This window comes from Plecotus auritus (assembly GCF_963455305.1).
Source record: "Plecotus auritus genome assembly, chromosome: 9".
Lineage (NCBI taxonomy): Eukaryota > Metazoa > Chordata > Mammalia > Chiroptera > Vespertilionidae > Plecotus > Plecotus auritus.
Genome location: NC_137783.1, coordinates 42,909,016 through 42,917,598, shown reverse-complemented (window position 1 = coordinate 42,917,598; position 8,583 = coordinate 42,909,016). Strand labels below are relative to the sequence as shown.

Here is an 8,583-nt window from a genome sequence, read left to right as displayed (position 1 = left end):
GAGGTGCCTGAGTTTAGAGAAGTGAAAAAAAATTGCCCAGGGTCACACCCCTAGTGGTAGAAGCTAGGATCTGAACCCAGGTGGTTTTATTCCAAGGGCAGGGTCATCATTTCAGGCGAATTGAAGTTACTTCCCCTAAAAAACACTGGACTTACCAGAACAGGAGACCTGCAGTTAACCATTAATTGGCTGGAGACTTTTAAATAGGGCTGAAACTTGATGTTCTGTTGTCACTGACACTATGAGCACCCCACCCTCTTCTTTTTAAAATAACTTCTGTATTAATAAAGACTCCAAGATCTCACACTTCAGATGGAGTTCTTTCCTAGTTTCAAGACACATCCCTACTTTATCCTTTCAGTCTTTCCACCTGATTTGGTAGATGGAATTCTGTAATCCATTTCATCCCTTGCCTGAACTGGAACAATCTATTTACTGCCTGGTTGAGTTTGGCATTTTTTCCGAATACTTTGTGTAGTGAGGCCACAATCCTAAAAGCATTGTAATGATTTTTTCTCACCACAGCTTGATGTTTTCTTTGGACATAATTTCTTTGTAGTGTGCACTCTGCTGTTTGCCAGTGTGAGTGCTTAGGAAGAACTTGAAGCTAGTACATGTAGAAGCTAGTACATATATTTCTTTTGCTTTTTTTTTTTTATCATTATAGCAAGTAGGAAGTTTTGAGTTTTTAAAAAAGTATGCTATATAGGGGTATACCTAATTTTATTTAACTTCCTACTTTACTATTTTTCTAAAAAAAAAAAAAAAAAGGCTATCAACTATTTCCATTTGCAAGTTGAATCCTGTAAGTACAGCTTGGTGCCCACTGCTCCAATGATCCCTACAGAATTGTTTCCAGCTGGATCTCCGTGGAATTGTTTCCATAGAGATGGTTAGAAATAAGGGCTCCCAGTTGCTTTTGGGATTTTTTTTTTTTATTGGTCTTCCTTTCAGTCATTTCAGTGCTTTCCTATTAGCGTAGAGATCAGAGGGACCCTGGAGAGGATCTTGTTAGAGGCCATAACGAGAGAAAAGATGAAAAGGGAGAAGGAAATGGAAGTACCTACACCACCCAGGGGAAAACAAGACAATGAACATGTGGTCATGTATTATACCATCAAGAGGAGAGGAGAGGAAAATTCCATGCAGAGCCTAAGAGAAAGATACAGAAATCCAGAGATTGCACTTCTGGGGGAGGAAGGCATATTAACTAAAAATTGGAAATTGGTTAAGATAGTTGTTCAAATATTCCTCCAATGACATTCTAAATTGACATAAAAACTGGATTATCATAATCTTTTTGCCTATATGAAAGGCATATTAAGTTAAACTTAGCAAAACTAAGTTTTCAGAAGTGTGACTAATTAAGGTAGTTAATGCCTTTTGAACACTAAATCTGTCTTACTAACGTTTTGTGGAATGTTTATTCTTGGATTTATATTATATATACCTTCCATCTTTAGAAAGAAGTGATCTTCCTTGTCATGATTCCAAATTATTTCTCAGGACAAGGCTTAATTAACTGTTAACATTCTTTTTTTTTTTTAAAAATATATTTTATTGATATTTTACAGAGAGGAAGGGAGAGGGATAGAGAGTTAGAAACATTGATGAGAGAGAAACATTGATCAGCTGCCTCCTGCACACCCCCCACTGGGGATGTGCCCGCAACCCAGGTACATGCCCTTGACCGGAATCGAACCTGGGACCCTTCAGTCCGCAGGCCGACGCTCTATCCACTGAGCCAAACCGGTTTCAGCAACTGTTAACATTCTTAATACTTTTTTGTTTCTTTAAGTCATATAAGTGTTCATCTGGGACTAGGGAAATTCAAAGGTCTCACCAAATTTTAATAATTATACACTAAGTAAGCAAATGGAAATTTAAAAGAAAGAAAGCACCTAACACACTAATTTTTGAAAATAAAATTATTGAACATTCTTATTGTTCCAGTGGACTGATGTGAAGAATAGGGAAAACAGGTATAAATTATAGCTACTTAAGGAATTGAAATCAAATTATTGTACTGCTTTTATTGTGTCATAAGCACATTAATAACGTAGAAAGCAGCACAGATAAAAGAGTTGCATACCGTTTCCTGCCCTCCCACCCACATGATTTTAAGCTTCTGACTGGTGGATAAAAATACAGGTTTCATTATATATGTACCTATGCCTCTGACTGGTAGATAAAAATATAGGTTTCATTATATATGTACCTATGCCAATGATTGTTATATTGGGGGTGGATGCACTTTAAGTAAATAATTTTCACCACCATCTAGCCTAGTTATTATGGACCAAGAAATAGAAGAATCAGGAGATAAAGCTCCAAAGATTACCAAGAAAATCAATGGCAAAATTTAGAATTGTCTTCATAATCAAGGAGTCAATCAGGCCTAGGCTCCAACCCCAGTTTTGACACTTGCCTACCAGTTGTTTGGTTCTGAGGCAGTTAACTTTTGGAACCACAGTTTCTTTTTAAAAATTTATTTATTGATTTTTAGAGAGAGAGAAAGGGAGAGGGATAGAAATACCAATGAGGGAACTCATCGATCTGCTGCTTCCTGAATGCCCCCTATTGAGGATGGAGCCTGCAACCTGGGCATGTGCCTTGACCTGGAATCAAACTGTGACCTCTTGGTTGATGCTCAACCACTGAGCCACACCAGCTGAGCTGAACCTCTAAAATGGGTTGTTAGGTTGTTATATAGGGTAGTGATTAGTAGTTGAAATAATAAAAATTCCAGTCCCATCCTATTTCATGTGTGTTTGTCATATTATTATTAATAAAAGTGGTTCATTCCTATTAAACAAGCCCTTGCTTGTACCTAGCATTGGATCCGGCTCTGCAGGGTGGTTCTGGGTGGGCTTCGGAATCCTGTCGACTACGCCAAGTAAATGTTGATGTAAGAAAAATTCAAACCTGTAGAGAATTTTTATGAGTTTATTTAAATCAAACCGATGACATATGCCAGGGAGCAAGATCTCAAATGATCCCTGGCTTTTATTTGTAGGTTGATAATCAACCTCAAATTAGATAATTTTGGCTGAAGTGGGGAGCATGGATATTGAGAGGGGGAGAAGAGAGAAGACTAGGAGAAGGCCCAGCAGAGATGATGAGCACTTAAACTAGAACAATGGTATTAGGGATCGATATAAGAGGATGTCTTTGAGAAATATTTAGGAGCTATTTTCAGCAGGATTTAGTGGTTGATTAGAGGGGCTATGGATGGATGAGTTAAAAAAAGTCAAGGGTGAATTATTTTTGGTTTAAGGTTGGATGGTAGGGACAGCAACTGACATAGGAAATATAGGAATGTTGGGTATGTTGATTTAGAGATTCCATGTACAATCCAAGTGGATATGTCTAGGAGGAAATTAATATGTGCTAATTAACATAGATCTGGTATTCATAAAAATATATTTTGCTTTTACATTCTGGAAGCAAACTTGCTATAGAATATGTTGTAAAAACTGGAATTAGAATTTATTAACTTATACTGAGGAATGAGAGTTACATTTAATGTAATTACTGATCAGGTAGGGTTTAAGCTTGTCATTTTGCTATTGGTTTCTATATGTCTTATGTCTTTATTCCTTTATCCCTTCATTTATTGTTTTGCATTAACTAAGTATTATATATGAATATACATAATATACTGTATAATTATAGTAAGCATGCATTTGTAAGTGTACATAAAAAAACCAGAAAGATACATAGAGGGCTACAAGATTTTAAAAGTTATTATTTTGTTATTCATGGGATTATAATAACCATAACATTTAAAAAAAACACTATTTCCCACAATTGCTAAAGTTAAATCCAAGTGAATGTATGTAAAGACATAGATAATATATTTCTCTAATGACTTTGTAGACCCAGTTTTCCTCATTTAATTTCAACATAGAGCAAGACTCTACTAGTGCTTTAACAACTAGATTGATGTCTTTAACTGTAAGACTGTCCAAAAATTCAAAATTCAATATATAAACATGCAATAGAGTTTGATAGTCAAATACAGCTTATTTATAGAGTAGTAGAAAGAGCCTAAGCAGTTTTTGGCATACATTAAGGATTTTACTACTGCAAAAAGTACTGAATCATGCTTTGCTAACTTAGAAAGGATCATAAAATCAGTTTCTGGAGTCTGCTCTAATTGCTTGAACTTCTTTTAAAAAATAAATTTTATTAAGTTAATTGTGGTGACATTGGGTAATAAAATTATATAGGTTTCAATTGTATAATTATACAATACATCATCTGTATATTGAATCATGTGTTCACCACCTAAAGTCAAATCTCCTTTCTTTTTTTTTCCAGATTTTATTTTATTTTTATTGTTTAAAGTATTACATATATTAGTACATATATCTCCTTTTTTTCCCCCATTGCCCTTCCCCCAGGCTCCCCTACCCCCTGTCGCATGCCCTTATCCCACCCCCCCAGTGTCTTGTGTCCATTGGTGTGCTTATATACATGCATACAAGTCCTTTGATTGATCTATTCCCCTCCCTCCCCAACACTCCCCAGCCTTCCTGCTGTAATTTGACAGTCTGTTGGGTGCTTTACTGTCTCTGTATCTATCTTTTTATTCATCAGGTTATAATGTTCTTTATTTTCCATAAATGAGTGAGATCATGTGGTATTTTTCTTTCATTACCTGGCTTATTTCACTTAACATAATGCTCTCCAGGTCCATCCATGCTGCTGCAAATGGTAAGAATTCCTTCTTTTTTATAGCAGCGTAGTATTCCATTGTGTAGATGTACCACAATTTTTTTTTATTAAGGTATTATATGTGTACATATCTTACCATTGCCCCCCCCACTCCCATACATGCCCTCAACCCCCAATGTTTTGCATCCCTTGGTTACTCTTATATGCATGCATATAAGTCCTTCAGTTGATCTCTTATTTCCCCCACCTCTCCCTAACCTTACCGCTGTAATTTCACAGTCTGTTTGATGCTTTACTGCCTCTGTATTTATCTTTTTGTTCATCAGTTTATAATGTTTTTCATTATCCCCAAATGAGTGAGATCATGTGGTATTTTTCTTTCATTGACTGGCTTATTTCACTTAGCATAATGTTCTCTAATTCCATCCAGGTGCCTACAAATGGTAGTAATTCCTTCTTTTTTATGGCAGCATAGTATTCCATTGTGTAGATGTACCATAGTTTTCTGATCCACTCATCTGCTGACGGGCACCTAGGCTGTTTCCAAATCTTAGCTATTGTAAATTGTGCTGTTATGAACATAGGGGTGCATATATCCTTTCTGATTGGTGTTTCTAGTTTCTTAGGATATATTCCTAGGAGTGGGATTACTGGGTCAAATGGGAGTTCCATTTTCAGTTTTTTGAGGAAACTCCATACTGTTCTCCACAGTGGCTGCACCAGTCTGCATTCCCACCAGCAGTGCACGAGGGTTCCTTTTTCTCCGAATCCTCGCCAACACTTGTTGTTTGTTGATTTGTTGATGATAGCCATTCTGACAGGTGTGAGATGGTATCGCATTGTTGTTTTGATTTGCATCTCTCGGATAATTAGTGACTTTGAGCATGTTTTCATGTGTCTCTTGGCCTTCCTTCTGTCTTCTTTCGAAAAGATTCTATTTAGGTCCGTTGCCCATTTTTTTATTGGATCATTTATCTTCCTTTTATTAAGTTGTATAAGCTGCCTGTAGATGTTGGAGATTAAACCTTTATCAGTGATAACATTTGCAAATATGTTCTCCCATACAGTGGGGTTTCTTGTTGTTTTGTTGATGGTTTCTTTTGCTGTGCAAAAGCTTTTTATTTTGATGTAGTCCCATTTGTTTATTTTCTCTTTGGCTTCCATTGCCCTAGGGGCAGTATCACTGAAAAAGTTCTTTTGGCATATGTCTGAGATTTTGCTGCCTGTGGATTCCTCTAGTATTTTTATGGTTTCCCGTCTTATATTTAAGTCCTGTATCCATTTTGAGTTTATTTTTGTGTATGGTGTAAGTTGGTGATCTAGTTTCATTTTTTTGCATGTATCTGTCCAATTTTCCCAACACCATTTATTGAAGAGACTGTCTTGACTCCATTGTATGCTCATGCCTCCTTTGTCAAATATTAATTGCGCATATTGGTTTGGGTTGATATCTGGATTCTCTATTCTATTCCATTGATCTATATGTCTGTTCTTGTGCCAGTACCAGGCTGTTTTGAGGACAGTGGCTTTGTAATACAGCTTGAAATCTGGTATTGAGATCCCTCCTACTTTATTCTTCTTTCTCAGGATTGCTGTGGCTATTTGGGATCTTTTTTTATTCCAGATGAATTTTTGGAGAGTTCTTTCTAGGTCTGTGAAATATGGTGTTGGTATTTTAATGGGGAGTGCATTGAATCTATAGATTGCTTTGGGTAGTATGGACATTTTAATGATGTTGATTCTACCAATCCATGAACACGGTATGTTCTTCCATCTGTTTACATCTTCCTCTATCTCTTTTTTCAGTGTCCTGTCGTTTTCCGCATATAGGTCTTTTACCTCCTTGGTTAGGTTTATTCCTAAGTATCTTAATTTTTTTGGTGCGATGGAAAATGGGATTGCTTTTTTAGTCTCTCTTTCTGTAAGTACACTGTTGGTGTATAGAAATGCCATAGATTTCTTGGCGTTAATTTTGTATCCTGCTACATTGCCGAATTCATTTATTAAGTCTTAGTTTTTTGATGGAGTCTTTCGGGTTTTTTATGTACAGTATCATGTCATCTGTGAATAAGGACAGTTTTACTTCTTCTTTTCCAATTTGGATGCCTTTTATTTCTTCTTCTTGTCTGATCGCAATGGCTAGTACTTCCAGTACTATGTCGAACAGGAGTGGTGAGAGTGGGCATCCCTGTCTTGTTCCTGTTCTTAGGGGAAATGGTTTTAGTTTTTGCCCATTGAGTATGATGTTAGCTGTGGGTTTGTCATATATGGCTTTTATTATGTTGAGTAATTTATTTTTTCAATCCTCACTCAAGAATATGTTTTTTATTGATTCTAGAAAGGGAAGAAGGAAGAGAGAGAGAGAAAATCAATGTGAGAGAGATGGGTTACCTTCATATGATTCCTGACCTGGATGAACCTGCAACCTAGGTATGTTCCCTGACCACGGATAGAATCCACACCCTTGGGGTATCAGGATGACACTCTAACCCAGTGGTCGACAAACTGGCTTGCGAGCCACATGCGGCTCTTTGGCCCCTTGAGTGTGACTCTTCCACAAAATACCACGTGCGGGCACGCATGTACAGTGCGATTGAAACTTCGTGGCCCATGTGCAGAAGTCGGTTTTTGGCTCTCAAAAAGAAATTTCAATCGTTGTACTGTTGATATTTGGCTCTGTTGACTAATGAGTTTGCGGACCACTGCTCTAACCAACTGAGCTAACTGGCCAGAGCTTAAATTATTTGGGTCATTTGAAAACCACCTATCTGATAGCTTCACAGAGCCATGTCTGATAGCTGCACCTCAGGTCCAGCCATTATGTTGACCACAATGCCAGAATTTGCACACACCTGCTTATCGGTTAAAGAAAGGCAAATTGCTTAAACTTTACCTGCCTCAAATTTTCCCTCAGCAATTCGGGGGGATGTTAAGGCTGTCTTTTTCTTTTTAAAAAAATATATTTTATTGATTTTTTACAGAGAGGAAGGGAGAGAGATAGAGAGTTAGAAACATCGATGAGAGAAACATTGATCAGCTGCCTCCTGCACACTTCCTACTGGGGATTGCCCGCAACCAAGGTACATGCCCTTGACTGGAATCGAACCTGAGACCTTTCAGTTTGCAGGCCGACGCTCTATCCACTAAGCCAAACCAGTTAGGGCAAGGCTGTCTTTTTCTTACAGAAATGAAATAGAATTTTAAGGTGTGAGAGAGAAAAAGACATCTCCAGAAATAACTTCTAAAACAAAAAAGAAAGAAAAAAAAAAGAAGACAAAAGAAGTAAGTTCTGGAATTAGATCCTTGGGGTCGAGGGTTGTGGCTCTTTCATGAGCCTCTCCTCTCCCTGGTTGCCTAGCATTGGATCCTGACACTGAGTAGCTGTTGAACTGAACTTTGGATTTCTGACCTCACAATGATGAAGACCAAAGCATGAACACTGGCTCCAGCTGGTCTTTATAGCTCATCTCCACCCTGCTATCCTCTGCCTCTCCTCTATTTCCACATCCCCAATTGCTTGCTTCACCATTAACCTATGCACTCTACCTAAAATGCCTCTTTCCACCTACCGGAACTGCGGAACAATTTCTGTGTGGTTTTGGACCCACTCAAATGTCACCTCATCTCTGGAGCTCCCTCTGACAGTCTCCTGGGTAGAGTTATTGCTCTTATTGGGGCTCTGAAGCATTTTATCTATATTTTTTCTTTTATATTTTAATTTTTTACATTGGTCTCCATACTGGCTAAGAATTCCTTGACAGAGAGCTAGTGACTTATGCATAATTTTATCCCCAAACTCTAGCATGCACTGGACATTTAGGAAACACACAATAATTTTAAAAAATAGAGATTTATTCTTTCTTGTTGTTGTTAATCCTTACCCAAGGATATTTTTTCATTGAT

General features: G+C 37.4%; 1 protein-coding gene across 2 annotated transcripts in view; it reads left to right on the top strand.

Moving 5' to 3' along the window:
• The window catches only part of PBLD (phenazine biosynthesis like protein domain containing), a 41,782-nt gene that overhangs the window by 2,517 nt on the left and 30,682 nt on the right, over positions 1-8,583 (top strand). Inside the window, exon 2 of one of the 2 annotated variants that reach the window (XM_080687988.1) lies at positions 7,019-7,110. The exons of the other annotated variant lie outside the window; for it this stretch is intronic. The gene's annotated coding sequence lies outside the window, so the exon portion shown is untranslated. The remainder of the gene's footprint in view (positions 1-7,018; positions 7,111-8,583) is intronic. 2 annotated transcript variants of the gene reach the window in all.